We start from the raw sequence: 18,991 nt of genomic DNA, 5'->3' as shown, positions 1-18,991 counted from the left end.
GGCCCCAGCTTCCTTCTATTCTTCTTACATCCTGCAGCTGGCCAAACTTAGGAACTAATTATCAGATTCCTCTGGAACGGCAGCTGGTGGCTTGATAAGGCGGCATTTGGGGTTTGGGCTGTGAGAGACAGCATCTCTATCACGCTGAGGTCCTGCCTAGGTGATCAGGAAGACACAAGAGCACATCTTGCTCCTTGGCTCGCTCCAGGTGGATAAAACGCCACCCTGCCTGATCCTTGGGCATCCCTAGCTCGGCCATAGGTTTGTCCCAAAGGACCTGTCCTCCCGTAAGTGTGACTCCCCAGAGTTGGAGGGTAGTGTACAAAGTGGGTCATTTCATCCACCCAGAGGCAGGATTAGAAATGGGCAGGTGGGCGTGATCTAGAACAGTCTTTTCTAAAAGTAGAGCTTGGGATCACCTGTCAGGAAATATGCCTATTGGCTCCATCCAGCGCACGAGACGACAACTCAGCCTCTCCCCTCCGTGCTGGGGACAGACCACTGTCACTGTGTCCTTCTAGCCCCGAAGCTCCTAGGTGGTTAACGGTTCTGGATTTTTTCTTCATTATTATTTTTAATATGGCTGGAAATCTGCCCAGCTGTATGTATCCTGCAGAGAATCAAATTGAGAAAACGTCACACTACCCGTCCAGATTTCTGAGAGCAGATAGAAGGACCAATGGACTCAGGGTCAAGATCCTGCATTTAAAGCCGCTCCACCCCTCCCTCTCCCTGTCTATGACCTTGGGCAGGTCACTGAATCACTCTAGGCTCCAGCTCTTCCTGTAAAATGAAGGACATACTAGGAGCTTTTCTAATCATTATTAGATATTCAATCATTTAGCAGCTATGGGTTGCCTACTTGTGTCAGGTGACATGCTGGCTGTTGAACCAAACAGCTCAGGCCACTGCCTTTGAGGGGTGTGCCCTGCACACTGGGGTACAGATGGGCCCACGGGCAAAGGGTACCATCCCGCAGCGCGGCAGACGCAGGGCCGTTCGCCCAGGTCTCCGTGCAGGGAAGAGCTTGCTGTCCAGATCAGAGAGCTGTGTCCAAGGTCACGCCCTTCCTGGGCAGTAGCATCCAGTGACCCAGCGAGGAGCCCGCAGGGTTGGTCAAGTCTCCGGGGGCCTGGACTCCAGCTGCCTCCTGGTTTCCACTCCAGCCGGGCCCTTTCCTTTCACAGGGGCCCATCTCCACTCCATGCCTTGTTCTCCATCTCAGCGTCTGCTCCCAGAGAGCCGAGGGCAGTACACAGAGAAGGGTCCCGGGGGGCAGTGTGGGGAGGGGAGGCCCAGGGAGAGGCCTGCAGCCCCTCCTGTTGTTTCTCCACTGCTGTCCTTGCCGGGGAAGGGCTGCACCCCAAATACTTCCTGTCTTGGTTTGGTTTCCCCCACAGCAGAGCCTGAGTCAAGCCTTGGGTGCAGGGCTTTGTTAGGTGATGCCAGCGTATGGGAGTAAGAAATGAGAAGACGAAGGCGGGGGACAAGGAAAAGCCACCAACGGGCACTGTTGAGGGGTCCTACCCGGGGCGGCTGGGCTCAGTCCTCCAGGGACCTGCTAAGGAACACGCAGGATTCTCCTTCCATTCCCTTCTCCTCACCCACTCGCAGTCCTGATGGCTGAGGGCTGCCTCCCTCTTCCACATCCTTCTCCCATGTCTGGGTTCCCTTGTTCTTGGGCTGACTGAGCTCTGGGGGCCTTGGAGAAAGACCTGAGGCTGGAAAAGCTGAAGGTGCCGTGGGCACCTGGAGTGGTCCCACGGGCAGCATTGCACGGACCATCTCCTACAGCAGCAGCCAAAATGAGAGGTGGCCAAGGGGGTAGCAGGGGCCCCTGGGGTCACCACAGCCTGTTAATTCTGCCCCTAAATTGGGTTGCTGCTATCCCCTTCGCAGGGCCACCCAAATCTTCCCAGGAATGAAAGACTGAGGCCAAGCCGGGTGTGGACGTGCTACTTGGACAGCAGAGGCGCGGCAGCAGGACCTTGGCCTGGCCTGAGACCCGGGTGCAGTCCGCAGCCAGCAGCACATGGGCTCAAACGCTGGCTTTGCCACTTAGCTGCTGAGAGAGCTTACATCAGCTACAGCCCGTTTCCTCGTCTGTAGGACGGGGATAATCAAATCGCTCGCCCCAGAGGTGGTCATGAAGCTCCCGTGAAATCTCGCTGGAAAGCACTTTGCACGGGGCCCAGCCCGGATGCTGAGGTCAGTACTCGTCAGCGGTCAGTGTTATTAGCTCTTTCACGGAGTGTCTTTCTCGCGATGGGAGTCTGAACACTGCTTCCCCAGCCCACGTTCCACCTGCAGGGCATATCCTCTATTGTCTATTATCATAACGGCCACAATGGCCAGCGCAGGAATGCAGACACGTTTCCCCCGCAGTTGTGAGAAGTAGCCCTGGAAGTATTTCCTTCTCTATTCGTGTGTAAAAGGGCAAAAGAGGCATTGCCTGCATAAAGAATAGATGGCACCCCTTCCAACCTCAGGCTTCCTGGGCGAGATCCCTTGCTAATTCAGAGCCCGTCTGAGGTCACTTACATCCATAATTGCTCCAGGATAACTGTTTTAATGCTTGCACTCAAAACTCAAATCACCCTTTATGCTCCATGAAACAAACTGCTTTACAGTCATCTTTCAGCAGCTTTGTTTTGTGTTTAAATTTATTTATTTTTTATTTTATTTTTGGCTGCTTTGGGTCTTCGTTGCTGCGCGTGGGCTTTCTCTAGTTGCAGTGAGCGGGGGCTACTCTTCGTTGTGGTGCGTGAACTTCTCGTTGCGGTGGCTTTTCTTGTTGCGGAGCACAGGCTCTAGGCGTGCGGGTTTCAGTAGTTGTGGCACACAGGCTCAGTAGTTGTGGCACGCGGGCTTAGTTGCTCCACAGCATGTGGGATCTTCCCGGACCAGGGCTTGAACCCACGTCCCCCACATTGGCAAGCGGATTCTTAACCACTGCGCCACCAGGGAAGCCCCCTGTTTTGTGTTTATTAAATGACTTATTCTACAGTAAACCTGATGAGAGGCCTGCTTCATTATTCTTGAGTTCCACCCTAGCAGAAATATAATAATCAGGGATTCAAGCGCTTCTGGGTTGCTTGTATGTTTCATTCATCCTTCCCCTCCTTCTCTCCTGCCTCTCAGCATCTTGTGCGACCCTGGATGCCGGCCCAACCCTCCTGCTGTGACCGGGGTCATTTTGTAGAAAGAGGGAGCCCTCCCTGGTGTGGAGGTGTTCATCAACCCTCTGAAGGGTACAAATCAGGACAACAGAGACACAAAGGGTAACACAAGACAGTTACAACTGAGGACTCTGAACTCAGGCCAGGGTTCAAGGATTGACTATGCCACTTGGGAAGGAACTTTATTGGGTGAATAACATCCATCCCACCCGGTAAAGCACTGAGCACCATGCCTGAGACATATGAAGCTAAGACAAGCCTTATTTAAGTGATAACAGGATGTATTAAAGCTAGCAAAGGTTTTGAACTTCGACACACGGGGTTGAAATCCCAGACAGAGCACATCTAACCTGTCTTAGGTTTGAATTTCAAAACCCTAGTTCAAGCTTTTAACTTTCCTTCAGAATGGGTATAGTCTCCCCAAGGGTATTTAAGGGTAAATCTAGAACATGATTAAAGGCCTTTTAAAATATTGTTTAATATTTATTATTATAATTGTTCATTTCCATGCCTGGGAACAACGAGGGAGAGAAAAAGAGAGGCGTGTATGTTGGATGGGGGGCAGGGAGGCAAGGAGGGGGGGCCCACAGCATCTTTCTGGCCCTGGCTCCATGTGGATCACGGAAGGCCCCGCCCCCAGGGGAAAGGACACTGGACAGTCCTGTGAGCACAGACCAGAGGAGCACAGGTGTTCCTCACACACGAAGCAAAACAGGCCAGCAAAATACAAATTTGGAAGTCGTTGGTAAAGATGCTCCATCTCAGAGTGGCTTGCTCCAAGCTGATCTCCACTCAGCTGAGCCTGGCCATCATCAATTAAGTAAAAGCCACGTGTTTGGAACCTCGGTCCTGGGTGTCAGGTGTTCAGCCTGTGATGGTGGCCCCATGCTCCCCACGTAATCATGAAACCTTCCAGGCTGCTTTTTCTGTACTCAGGTCCGCTGCCTTGACATAGTTCTTACTTGGCATGTTACATAGGGTAGGCGAGGTTATGCTGTGGGTCACGTGATTTTCAAGGACCACAATCCTCCAGGTTTCCCCTTATATGATAACTCAGGGATTGGGCTCCATCCTTGACGGAGTCCTTTGTGCTCAGCCTGGCAAAAAGGAAAAGGAGAAGAAAGCCTGGGAGGCAAGGATTCTCTTTGGCCCACAGACCACCAGCCAGGACTCAGCACGTGGTCCCTGTTGGGGCCATTGCAAGGAAGACGGGGAAATGCAGTCTCCTTGAGGGGCAGGACAAGTCAATGGTATGGTGGGCATCTAGCCCGTCTGACACCCTGGGTATTATTTCAGTCATCACCTCCACTCATAGTTCACTGACGCTCTTCTCTGCAGTGACCTTAGACAGTTCACAAAAATGAATTATGTTCAGGGGAGTTAAGTGAAATGTTCAAGTTCACAGGGTTCACTGAAAAGGTTGAGCTACCTAGTGTTCAAGACCCAGTTGTGTTAGTTGGGATAGGCTAGGCGATGCTACAGAATAACAGCCAGATCTCAGGGGCTGGAGACACGAAGGCTCATCTCTCCAGATCCCATTGTGATCTGTGACCCACCACTCTCCTGGCTGGGGCTTCGTCTTTCAGGCCGCTTGTATCTCTGGCTCCTCCTTCTCATCATGAAAACTCCTTCATGTGTGGCTGCAGGGGGGAAAAGGGTGGGAAATTGCACACTGACTCTTACACGCCTCCACTCATAAGTGACCCACATCATGTCTGTTCCCATTTCATTGGTCAAAGCAAAGCACAAGGCCATGGCTCCTTCAAGGGGGCAGGAAGGGTGACCTCCGCGGACGTCTGGGAAGGGAGAGCTAAGAGGCTGGGTGAACCCCAAAAACGGAAAGGGGCTCATGAATGCTCCTTGGACCTGACTTCAGATGGTCACTTACACTCTTTATTTCTATCACTATTTTTTCAGAATATAGAGCCTCAGAAGTCTCTTGGACCTGAGAATATCTGAGGCTTTTCACCCACCTGCACCCTTCTTTCTGTTCTAGACCCCCCTATGGTTCTGGTGGGATTGTCTGACCCGAGATCCTGCATTTCTATTAAAATTCAAAGCCTCTTTAGATTTTAAGGCAAGGCAGGTTTCAGTTTCTATAGCATCAGGAACAGAAAGGAAAGGGGCTTGAGCTGACAAGAGCCACTTTCTTAAGTCTTGTCTGAGGACCATAGGCAAAGGGGAGAAAAGGATAGACAGACAGACAGACACACACACACACACACACACACACACACACAGCAGGTGTGTGTGTGGGGAGGTATGCCCCTTGGATGCAACCACATCTAATCCAGCCTACCCTTGGCCTTCAAAGTTGCAGGACCCCATAAAGCCCCAACTCATACTCTTTTGCCCTGGGCTGATTTGAGTTGAGTTTACTTTACTTACGAATGAAAAAATTCTTATATATATTTATATATATATTTTTTTCTCAAATAGTCTTCTGGAGAAATGCAGCTCTGGCACCTGGATGGAGAAGCAAGCAGGTGCACTGTTATAAACATGCGAGAGAAACTGATCCATGGATCCAGACCAGGGAGGCATCGAGGAAATGGACAGATGTCTGGATCTTTGGCTGAGAGCCAAGATAGGATTAGGAGTGGGAAGGCAGGGCACCATGGTTCTCCAGCGTGTCTGAAACCATTTAGGGAGAGGGGACAAAGGGGTGCACCCTGAAGTCCCAAGTCTGAGCCATTCCACATGACTCCCGGAGCTCAGCATTGGGATGGTTATTTCCTATCTCATCTCTGGCAAGAGCTGTAATGTAGGATATTTCTAATGAAACTGAGTCCATACAGCACATTAACTTTCATTTAGTTTTTTCTATGATTTTTTTCTAGCCAAGTTTTAAGAAACCAGGGAGGACCTTTCTGAAGATCTGGATGCAGTCAAACTCCCAGCCCTCTGGATGCTGGGGTGAGGAGGTAATCAGATCCACCCGGGTGTGAACGGAACTTTGGGGAGAATCATCGAGGAAGAAAGAAAATGAGAAAACTAAGTTATTTAGTGTTTGCTCTAGGTGCCTGCTTCTGCATATGCAGTATGTTTAATCCTATTCAATCCTGAGAGGAAGTTTACTTATTTTTTTTAATGAGGAGATGTAGGCTGAGAGAGGGAGGGTAAGTCACTTGCCACTGCCTTACAGCTGGGATGGGAGATGGCTTTCTCTGATCCCAACACCCATGCGCTATCCAGGGAACAATGATGCCAGGCCAAAGACAGCCCCCTGGACCCCCCCCCCTCCTGTTGGTAGAGGCCAGAAGTTCTGATAGAACCGAAAACACTACAGGCTTTCATTTGTGATCAAAAGCAAAACTTTTTAAGATTTTGAATGAGAGAAAGAGCCCCCCAAATCAGGAAAGCTTATGTTCCTGGAGACAAACTTCATCCATTTCATAACTTTGTGCCTGGTGGCAGTGGGTCAGAGGTCAAGGGCGGGGTATCAGTCTGGCTGGAGTAGGAGTAAAGTATGAATCTGCCTGGGAACTTCGAGGCCCTGCTTGTCAGTAAATACTGAGCTGTACACAAATGAGGGAGCGGTGATAAGAGTCAGGACTTCTAAAAAAAAAACAGAAAAGTTTCCATTTCATTTCTCCCACTGTGTATAAAGTGATAGAGAATGAAGAAGAGATAATAGCAGATAAAGCAAAAGGGTAATACAGTAGCACAAAGGCAGCACACACTGAAAAATATTTTGAAAAGTTAATGGTGGAGAAAGGGTTTCCTCTTTTGAATGCTCTGGAATTATGGGGGTGAAAATGAATGGGGGACACTGAACATTTCCTGGCTTTATAGAGGAAAATGAAGGTGGGAGATGAATTTCAAGGAGAGAAAGTCGAATAAAAGTCTTACAATGGAATACCATGCTCAGCAAAAATAACTAGAGCTACAAGTAACCACATGGATAAATCTCAGAAACAATGTTGAATAAAAGTTACGTGTTGCATTATATTGTTTACATAAACTTTAAAAAACCATGCCAACCAGTTAGTTCTATATATTGTTTAAAGGTTCATGACCACATAAGGTAAGTATAGTCACGCATTGGATGAATAAATACCCCATCCAGGATTGCAGTTACTTCTGGGTGGGGAGGAAACAGGATATTTTGGATGAAGAACAATACAGGGGGTTCCCACTGCTTTTGATAGTCGTTGGTTAAGCTGAGTAGGGACAAACCGATATTTGCTACTTAGTCTCTGCGTGTTTTTGATGTCTGAAATGTTTCCTAACAAGTAAGAGAGAGAGGTAGGTGACAAAGATGAATTTAGCATAGCAAAGCAAAGGGCAAGGGGGCCACGGAGCTGGGGAAGGATCCTAAGATCCCCTTAGAATAGTTTGTCCAGAGTATGAGGTCCTGCTGTATTGCATATTCGGCTATCAGTAAAAGGCAACTTAAATGTGACATTTGGAAATTGTTTTTGCTGATGAGTCATACACTTCGTATGTCTTACCTCTCACTTTATGCAAATACAATGCCAGTCACACAGTGGAAAAATCTCTTGTGGGTGATTCATTATGAGAAACTGATATGTTTTCTTTTCTAGTCCTTTTATCTTGGCCAAATTATAAATATTTTAAATGTCAAAGACCAGGAAGAACAATGTCATGTGCAGTCCTTTGGGGAGACAGGTAATCCAACAATAGAAGGCAGAATTCAGGATGAACAGAAGTATTGCATTCAGTTGCAGTCAATTCCCATCCCTGCAAATTTACAAAAGCAGAAACTTATGTTACTATACCTTTGGGCTTTATATTGATTAAAATATCATAATAACCTTTACCATATAAAGAACTTGTATAAATCCAGAAGAAGACAAATACTCTTTAAAAATTGGACGAGGAATATGAAAAGACACCTTACAAAAAGAAACATAGATGACCAAAGATATATTAAAATGTTGAATTCCATTAATGGTCAAAGATATGCAAGATTAAATACTGAGATCTCATTTCAAGTTTTCACTTGTCAAATTGCAAGAGATTAGAAAAATTGAAAAGATCATCTTATCAGAAGGTACCCTGGCGTGCTGTGATACATTGTTTTCCTTAGGACAAGACCAGTTCCATATGGATAGGGAAATATGTCTTCTGAAATAGGCCTTCTGAGTTGTCTTTGTAGTAGGACTGGCAGTGAACTGGAAAATCCTACAAAATATCTCCAAATTAGCCTAAAATAGATAATTAAGTTTCTTCTCCTGCTCAGTCATTAGATAAGACGTTGAGGGCATTTATTAAAATGCAGCATATTATCTGGGTGTGGCAAGCCCTTAGCCATTATCAGCTATTAAATCCACTGCTAAAATTAGTTTATCCAATTAGCTGCTAATTAGCAACTAACAAACTCTTTTTCCTCTAAATATTTTTTAATAAGTTTATTTATTTATATTTATTTATTTTTGGCTGCGTTGGGTCTTTGTTGCTGCGCGCGGGCTCTCTCTAGTTGCAAAGAGTGGGGTCTACTCTTTGTTGTGGTGCGTGGGCTTCTCATTGTGGTGGCTTCTCTTGTTGCGGAGCACGGGCTGTAGGCGCACGGGCTTCAGTAGTTGCGGTGCACAGGCTTAGCTGCTCCGCGGCATGTGGGATCTTCCTGGACCAGGGCTCAAACCCGTGTCCCCTGAAGTAGCAGGCGGATTCTTTTATTTATTTATTTATTTATTTATTTATTTATTTATTTATAAATCCACAGCTAGTTTTTTTTTTTTTTTATATATAACATCTTTATTGGAGTATAATTGCTTTACAATGTTGTGTTAGTTCCTGCTGTATAACAAAGTGAATCAGCTATATGCATACGTATATCCCCATATCCCCTCCCTCTTGCATCTGCCTCAAACCCTCCCTATCCCACCCCTCCAGGTTGTCACAAAGCACTGAGCTGATTTCCCTGTGTTATGCAGCTGCTTCCCACTAGCTATCTATTTTACATTTGGTAGTGTATATAAGTCCATGCCACTCTCTCACTTTGTCCCGGCTTACCCTTCCCCCTCCCCGTGTCCTCAAGTCCATTCTCTATATCTGCGTCTTTATTCCTGTCTTGCCCATAGGTTCTTCAGAACCATTTTTTTTTTAGATTCCATATATATGTGTTAGCATATGGTATTTGTTTTTCTCTTTCTGACTTACTTCACTCTGTATGACAGTCTCTAGGTCCATCCACCTCACTACAAATAACTCAATTTCGTTTCTTTTTATGGCTGAGTAATATTCCATTGTATATATGTGCCACATCTTCTTTATCCATTCATCTGTCGATGGACACTTAGGTTGCTTCCATGTCCTGGCTATTGTAAATAGTGCTGCAGTGAACATTGTGGTACATGACTCTTTTTGAATTATGGTTTCCTCAGGGTATATGCCCAGTAGTGGGATTGCTGGGTCATATGGTAGTTCTATTTTTAGTTTTTTAAGGAACCTCCATACTGTTCTCCATAGTGGCTGTGTCAATTTACATTCCCACCAACAGTGCAAGAGGGTTCCCTTCTCTCCACACCCTCTCCAGCATTTATTGTTTGTAGATTTTTTGATGATGGCCATTCTGACCGGTGTGAGGTGATACCTCACTGTAGTTTTGATTTGCATTTCTCTAAAGATTAGTGATGTTGAGCATCCTTTCATGTGTTTGTTGGCAATCTGTATATCTTCTTTGGAGAAATGTCTGTTTAGGTCTTCTGCCCATTTTTGGATTGGGTTGTTTGTTTTTTTGATATTGAACTGACAGGCGGATTCTTAAAAACTGCGCCACCAGGGTAGTTGCTCCTCTAAATTTTTTATAGTTTTGAGCAGAAAATACAACTGCAATAGCAGAACTCATGATACATATACACCAAACTATGACAAATATACACATATATATTTATATTATACATATATAATGAAACGCTGTAGAAATGTATCAACTTTAGGTCTCTCTCCATAATAAATACTCCTTTATTTTCTTTTGTAATAAAATGAAACTTAAACAAAGTTAATTTGGCATACTCAATGAGATACATGGTTATTTTTGTACTATGCAAAAGTGGTGGGAACCCCATACAATTCTGAAAATTTTTCTCCTTTCTTGTTTTGTTAATTTCAAAAAAAAAAAAAAAAAATCTATAATCAGTATCAAAAAGTCTATAATCAGGAACCTCCATACTGTTCTCCATAGTGGCTGTACCAATTTACATTCTCACCAATAGTGATACATGCACCCCAATGTTCATAGCAGCTCTATTTACAATAGCCAAGACATGGAAGCAACCTAAATGTCCATTGACAGATGAATGGATAAAGAAGATGTGGTATATATATACAATGGAATATTACTCAGCCATAAAAAAGAATGAAATAATGCCATTTGCAGCAACATGGATGGACCTAGAGATTATCATACTAAGTGAAGCAAGCCAGACAAAGACAAACATCATATGACATCATTTATATGTGGAATCTAAAAAAAAAAATGATACAAATGAACTTATTTACAAAACAGAAATACATCCACAGACATAGAAAACAAACTTATGGTTACCAAAAGGGAAGTGGGGGGAGGGATAAATTAGGAATTTGGGATTAACAGATACACACTACTGTATATAAAATAGATAACAAACAAGGACCTACTGTATAGCACATGGAACTATACTCAATATTTTGTAATAACCTATAAGGGAAAAGAATCTAAGAAAAAAAATATATATATATATCTGAATCACTTTGCTGTATACCTGAAACTAACACATTGTAAATCAACTATATTTCAATAAAAAGTCAAAATTAAAAAATCTATAATCAGTATCAAGTTAACATTTTTAATACAATTAATATAAAATATTTAGACTTCTTATACATAATATCACTCATTCTTGTTAAGAAATAAAGGTTTTCAATGAGGCTTCCCAAACCTTCCTGTTCCTTGGCTTTTGACAATGGCCTAGAAGCAGGTACCAAACATGATCAAGTGTCTTGGGTGTAGAGGAGCTTGACGCGAAGGTACTCTTGGCTTACAAATTTATGGACTGTAGACTTAGGGGTGGGAGGGAAGATCTAATTAAGAGTTGATGGCACGGAGGGAGAGAAGGATTGCAGGGAGAAGAGAGGCTGAGTCCCCCAAAATAACGTATCTTAATAGTCATGAATGATGGGAAGGGACAGAATAAGAATGGGGAGAAGAAGATGGACCAACAGAAGCGTCCTGCTGTTCCTGCTGACCCAGTGCTGGAAGGCATCCTGGAAAGCCCAGGACACGTTTACACTCCAGCCTGAGCTTAGATGTCACTTGGTACCAGACAGGACAAAGCCTAGCTGCCTAGCCTAGCCTGCTGCCCCCATACTACACCTGTCTCCCCGCCATGAGCCAGTTTTCCTTTAGGTGTAGGCAAAGCCGAGTGAAGAGGATCACGAGGGAATCCACGCCATCTGCTGCCTGAGAGATTCAGCCCAAGAAATAGCGCCGTGCTATGAAGTCACCTACTATCAGGAAAGAAGCCTCCAGTGATTGCCCTCCCCTCGACAAGAACTCCACCAGGAGAAACAGACAGCATAGCAGGGCTCCAAGGGAAGGGCAGCCCGCAGCACGGGCAGGACCCATCCTCTACGGGACCAGGTTGGGGGTCAGGCATTGATCTCCCAGAGCAGGAGGATGGCACAGAAGTCAGAGGCTCCTGTTCTGTCCCGAGCCAGCCTGCGTTCATGGGCACACCTCAGGCTTGGTGAAAAGTTCAAATGCAGCTCTCTGCCTCCACCCCATCTCCTTTAGAATCTTGAGAAGCCAACGGAGGCAGCTGCTGTGCTATGAGTGGGGCTTTGGGGAGACAGATGGTAAAAATGGATTTTTAACAACTCTGCTCAAATTTATGAATGAAATCCCTTCTTGGTCTTTTTTGAAAATGTATTCAGATTTTTTAATTGCTTTGAATTGCTCCTTTTGAGAGCTGACTGGTGTTTCTTTGGCATGTGATGCTGTACTGAGAACTTGAAGGTTTAGATTTATTTGGGTTACACACATAAAATGTAACTCCCATGCCGCTGGTGGAGGAGAAATCAGCCAGATGTGTTCCCTACCCACGCACACAGGCTGAAAGCCACCATGCAGGGACCACTGGGCTTGGAGGGCTGGGTGCTGGGTCAGCCCTGAGCAGAGAGCATTTCCAGGGCCAGGCAACTTTTCATATTCTGGACTTTCTCCCCAGCAGACCCAGCCTGGCTTTCCTGCACCTGGGCGTTTCCTCTGTAGGGATCATCTTCTCCAGTGGCCGAGAGAAGAGTCATGATTAGGTCGGAGGCCTGTCCTCACCTGTCATACATCACTGGTCATCGAGACAGCTTTTTCACAGCTGCATTTCCAATGCCTAGAATCCTGCCTAAATATTTGTTGAATGAAACCACACGGATGGGGGGTATCCCTCAATGCCCTAGGTTTCACATAGGCTCTTTTATAAAAACCTTTCAGAATGTGCATTACTTCATAATAAAGACAAAACAAAAGCTGGGGTTGACACATCTAAATATTGCACAGGATACAAACAGGCCAGGAAAAAAAAATGGCCTAGAGAAATAGACAGGTTCCTGAGAGCATTTTAAGTGGAGGAAAATAGGAATCCGTGCCGTTGGCTGCCTGAGAGATGTAGTCAAATACTGCTGCGCTGTGAAATTAATTACTATCAGAAAAGAAAGCCTCCAGTGATTTAAAATTATATTGCATATATCTGTGTAGTATATTACAGTACATTAAGAAAGTTAAAGTAAATTAAAAGCCCTAAAACAATCCACATATTATTTTGAGATCCCAGTGGCATATTAATTATGCCTGCTGCTCTATTCGTTTGTCTCTTGTAAATACAGGCAGCTTCAGAAGTAAACCACTTGATGAATACATAGAAACATAGAAGCAGTCATTGGTCCTCCGACCCCTCACAATGTCACAAGGGCTGCGGCCACCAAATATTCCGGTTGCCACTCACCCTACCAACACCCCAGAGCTGCTGCTTGTGGAGCCCCCATTGCTAATTTCCAATCTCAATGTCTCCCCTTTATGCCTGAATACTTCCGGCACTCAGGTCTTTGGAGACTCTGAGTAGTATTCCAACTGTGGTGATTCCAACTGTGACGAATCAGGCTTTGAGGGTGAGCCTGAGAATGTGCCCACCCTGAGAACAGTTGGATCAGTTGTGACTCAGGGCAGCGTGTTTAGTAAGAATGTGGTTCTAGAGGCCTCAGACCACCCGTATTAATTTCCAGGCTCTGACATTGGTTAAGGGTGTGAGCTTGGACAGTTCAGCAACACTTTGCCTCAGTTTTCTTCTCTGTAAAATGAAAACAATAGTTATAACTGATCTTATAGGTACTATTATGGGCTGAATTGTGTCCCCTTAAAATTCGTATGTTGAGGTCGTAACCCCCAGGACCTCAGAATGTGATGTATTTGGAGATGCCTTTAATGGGATAGTTGAATCAAATGAGGTCCTATGGGTGGGCCCTAATCCAATACGACTAGTTTCCTTATAAGAAGAGGAAATTAGGACAAAGACACACACAAAAAGAAGGCCCATGTAAAGACACAGGGAGAAGATGGCCATCTACAAGCCAAGGAGAGAGGCCTCAGAAGAAACTAACCCTGCTGACACCTTGATCTTGGACTCCTAGACTCGAGAAGTGTGAGAAAATAAATGTCTATTCTTTAAGCTCCCCGATCTGTGGTATTTTATTAAGGTAGCCCTAGCAAACTAATATGGGTGCTTTTGGGGAATTCCATGAGATGAAGCATGAGTCAAAAGATGCTCAACATCACTAACTATTAGAGAAATGCAAATCAAAACTACAATGAGGTATCACCTAACAGCAGTCAGAATGGCCATCATCAAAAAGTCTACAAATAATAAATGCTGGAGAGCGTGTGGAGAAAAGGGAACCCTCTTGCACTGTCGGTGGGAATGTAAATTGATACAGCCACTATGGAGAACAGTATGGAGGTCCCTTAAAAAACTGAAAATAGAGTTGCCATACGATTCTGCAATCCCACTCTTGGGCATATATCTGGAGAAAACTCTAATTTGAAAAGATACATGTACCCCAATGTTCATAGCAGCACTATTTACAATAGTCAAGACATGAAAGAAATCTAAGTGTCCATCAACAGATGAATGGATAAAGAAGATGTGGTACATATGTAAAATGGAATATTACTCAGCCATAAAAATAATGAAATAATGATATTTGCAGCAACGTGGATGGACCTGGAGATGATCATATTAAGTGAAGTAAGTCAGAGAAAGACAAATATATGATATCGCTTATATATGGAACCTTAAAAAATGATATAAATGAACTTATTTACAAAACAGAAGTAGACTCACAGACATAGAAAACAAACTTATGGTTTCCGGAAGGGATAGCGGGTGGGGCTGTGGGGGATAGATTAGGAGGTTCACATTAACATATATGCACTACCATATATAAAAGAGATAAACAACAAGGACCTACTGTAGAGTACAGGGAACTATATCTGAATCACTTTGCCGTACACCTGAAACTAACACAACATGGTAAATTAACTATACTTCAATTTAAAAAATGCTTTTAAAAAAGTTAGAAAAGTGTCTAGCATAGCAGATGTATGATAAATGTTAGCTCTCATTTTTTATGTAGGCAAATATGTTGCTAATTCTAAATAACTTTCTTAGAACTAAGATTTAGATTACAACCTGTGCATATTATTATGTAGTAGAATCACCGGGAAATTTGTGTTTTTTACATTAAGCATTCATTTGTTCATTCACTCATACAATAGATGTGTATTCACTGCTGAATTTGAGCCAAAACTAGGGTGTCAGGAGGACAGAAGGGGTAGGCCACAGCTCGTAACCCTTCCTTAAGGAGGAGCTTACAGCACCTCAAATGGTCCAATATGGGGCTCGTTGTCTTTAGCACAACAGAGTGGAGGCTGCAGGCCATAGGGTTGAACATAGCAATAAAAGAGAACTACTCTCTGTCTGCAGGGTAGGCAGAAGAGGGGCTCTCTGGACCCTCTACCCGAACACACTCTGGCAGAGAAGGACCGCAACAGTCACTTACGCAGTCCTTAGGGAGGCTGCCTGCATAGCCAGGTTAGATTTCTTTGCAACTATAATGTCACTAATAAGTTTCACAATTTCTTTATTTTCTTAAACTATTTCATTCAGATATAATCGATATATAATAAAATATACATATTTACATTGTGTTATTTGGTGTTTTGACATATGTATACACCAGTGAAACATTGCCATAATCAAGATGCTAAACATATGTTATATATATGTATCCCCAAGTCTCCCCATGCCCCTTAGTGATCCCTCCTTCTCACCCCTTCCCCTCCCCCTGCCTGCAGGCGACCCCTGATCTGCTTTCTGTCACTGTAAATTAGTTGGCGTTTCCTACAATTTTATATAAATAAAAGTATGCACTCTTTTTCATCTGGTTTTTTTCACTCAGTGTAAATACTTTGAGATTTGCCCATGTTGTTGGTAGGTATCAGTAGTTCCTTCCTTTTGTTTTGGTGAGTGGTATTCCATTGTATGAATATGCTGCAATTTTGCATCCATTCCCCTATTAATGGACATGTGGGTTGCTTCCTGGTTTGGGCTTTTGCAAATAAAGCTACTATGAACAGTTCTGTCAAGATTTTGTATGGATATATCCTTTCTTTTCTCTTGGGTAAATACGTAGGTGTGGAGTGGTTGGATCCTATAGGTGTATGTGTACTTTCTTCAGAAACTGAAAACTGTCTTTGGAAGTGGTTGTATCATTTTACCCTCCCACCAGCAGAAAATGAGATTTCTATTTCCTCTATGTCCGCTTCAATATGTTCAGTCTTTTCTAATTGCAGTTATTTAAAAAGTTGTAAAGTGGTATATCCTTGTAGTTTTCATTTGCACTTCTCTAATGATTAATGATGGAATGTTTCTTCAAAGCTTTTGCTGATTTTTATATGGGTTCTTGGTTTTCTTGTTATTGTTTGGAGGGTTTCCTATATTTTCTGGATTCAAGTCCTTCATCAGACATATGCTTTGCAAATATTTCCTCTCAGTCTGTGGCTTAGCTTTTCATTCTCTAAGCATTGTCATTTGAAGAGGAGACTTTAATTTGAATGAAGTCTAATTAATCAATTTGTTCTTTTATGGCTCATGATTTAGGTGTCATATCTAGAAAATCTTTGCCTCACCCGAGTTTCCAGTGTTTTTTCCTACCTTCTTTTCCAGAAGTTCCATAGTTTCCGGTTTTACATTTAGATGTATGATCTGTTTTGAATTAATATCAATCAGGTCAAGTGGATTCATAATTGTGTTCACATCTATAGCCTTCATGATTTTCTAATTGTTCTATCAATTATTGAGAGAGGGATGCCAAAATCTTTGATTATAATTGTGGATTTGTTTATTTTTCCCTGTACTTCTATCAGTTGTGACTTCATGTATTTTGAAGCTCTATTATTAGGTGCATATTGAGGATTGTTATGTCTTATTGATAAATTGACCCCTTTATCTTTATGAAATAACCTTCGTTATCCCTGGTAATATTCTCTTCTCTGAAATCTACCTTGTGTGAAATTGTTATAGCTACCACAGCTTTCCTTTAATTAATGTTAGCATGGAATATATCTTTTCATTAATTTATTTTTAATCTGTGTCTTTATATTTAAATTGTGTCCTTTATTTAAAGCATATAGTTGTGTCTTGCTTTTTTATCCAATCTGGGAATTTTGGCCTTTTAATTGAGGTGTTGAGACCATTAACCATTTACTGTGAATATGGATTTGCATAGGTTTATATCCATCACCTTGTTGTTTATTTTCCATTTGTATCATCTTTTCTTCATTCCCCTTCTTCTTCTTCCTTCTTTTGGATTAACTAAATATTTTTATGTTTCCATTTTATCTCCTTTGTTGGCTTACTAGCTCTAACTCCATTTTGTAATTTGAGTGGTTCCCTTAGGGTTTATAGTACACATCATTAACTTGTCCTAGTTGGACTTCAAGTGATATTACACCACCACACATTTTGCCTTAGACCATTTGGGCTGCCATGACAGAAGGCCATAGACTGGGTGGCTGAAACAACAAACGTTTATTTCTCACTGTTCTGAAGGCTGGGAAATCCAAGATGAAGGCACTGGCAGATCCAGGGTCTGATAAAAACCCTCTTCCTGGTTTGCAAATGGCCTTATTCTTGTGTTCCCACCTGGTGGAAAGGCAAGAGAGAGAACAAGCTCCCCTGTCTCTTTTTATAAGGACACTCATCCCATTCATGAGGATGGACCTTCAAGATTTAATTACCCCCCAAAGGCCCCACATCCTAATATCATCACATGGGGGGATTAGGATTCCAACATACACATTTTGAGGGACACAAAACATTCAGTCCATACCATATATGAGACATCCAGTAGTATAGTCCCTTTCTCCCTGCCAGTCTGTGTGCTATTGCTGTCATATATTTTACTTTTGTATGTTATAAAACCCAGAATGCATGGTTATTATGTTTGTTTAAACAATCATTTATCTTTCAACATAATGAAACTACAGGAAAAAGACCATCATCTATTTAACCATTAGTTACCATTTTCTGATGCTCCTCATTTCTTTGTGCAGATCCACATTTTCATCTGGCATCCTTTTCCTTTTGTCTGAAGGACTTCTTTTAATAGCATTTCTTGCAGGATGAGTCTCCTGGGGTGATGAACACATTCAGCTTTTGTATGTCTAAAAATATCTTTATTTTGTTTCCATTTTTGAAAGATATTTTTTGGGGCATAGATTTTAGGTTGACTCTTTGTCTTTAGAGATGTTTCTCCATTGTCTTATCTCTGACATTGGCTCTGACAAGAAATCTGCTGTCATTCTTAGCATGTGCCTCTGTACATGTACATATGTATCTTTTTTCTCTGGATGATTTTTAAATTTTCTTTATCACTATTTTTGACCAATTTTGTCTTGATTTGTCAGTGTAGTTTAATTCATGTTCACTGTGCTTTGAGTTCATTGAACTTCTTGGGACACTAAGTTTACAGTTTTCATCAATTTTGAAAAATTGTTGGCCATTGCTTCTTTAAATATTTTTTCTCCCCTGCTCTCCCTTGGAGATTCCAATGCCGTGTATATTAAGGTGCTTTAAGTTGTCTCACAGCTCACTGATGCTCCTTTTATTTTTAAAAAATACTGTTTCTATGGTCGTGTGGATAGTTTCTGTCTTCAAGTGTATTGATCTCTTCTTCTGCAGCAGCTAACCTGCCACTGATCCCATTCAATGTATTTTCAACACAGACAGGTTAGTTTCCATCTCTAGATGTCGGGTTTGGTTGTTTTTATATCTTGTATGTCTCTGCTTAACTTTTTGAACATATAAAATACACTTTTAACAACTGCTTGTCCTTGTCTGCTAATTCTAACACCTGTGTCAGTTCTAGGTCAGTTTCGACTGACTGAGTTTTCTCTTCATTATGAATCATATTTTCCTGCTCTTTGCATGCCTGGTAATTTTTTTAATGGGATGCCAGAAATTATGAATTTTGCCTTTTGGGGTACTTGATATTTTGCATTCCTATCATTTTTTTCTTGAGCTTTGTTTTGGGATATAATTAAGTTGTTTAGAAATAGTTTGTTTCAGGTCTTGAATTTACGATTTGTTATGTGGGACAAGAGTAGTGCCATCCACCACTGGGGCAAGACTCTTCTGAATGTTTTACCCAGTGCTCTGTGAATTATGAGATTTCCATTCTTACTGGTGGGAACAGGCACCATTCCTGGCTCTCTCTGAATGTCAATTACGAGTCCTTGTCATCCTTTAAGAGAAGAA

General features: G+C 42.9%; 1 protein-coding gene across 1 annotated transcript in view; it reads right to left on the bottom strand.

Annotated features, from left to right (window-relative positions):
* Positions 1–1,686: 1,686 nt before the first annotated feature.
* LRRC30 (leucine rich repeat containing 30) overlaps positions 1,687–18,991 on the bottom strand; it is an 87,060-nt gene continuing 69,755 nt past the window's right edge. The window contains exon 2 of the mRNA XM_082353609.1: positions 1,687–7,883. The gene's annotated coding sequence lies outside the window, so the exon portion shown is untranslated. The remainder of the gene's footprint in view (positions 7,884–18,991) is intronic.

The sequence above is a fragment of the Balaenoptera borealis genome (assembly GCF_965194805.1).
Source record: "Balaenoptera borealis genome assembly, chromosome: 14".
Classification (NCBI taxonomy): domain Eukaryota; kingdom Metazoa; phylum Chordata; class Mammalia; order Artiodactyla; family Balaenopteridae; genus Balaenoptera; species Balaenoptera borealis.
This window is presented reverse-complemented; position numbering and strand designations above follow the sequence as displayed.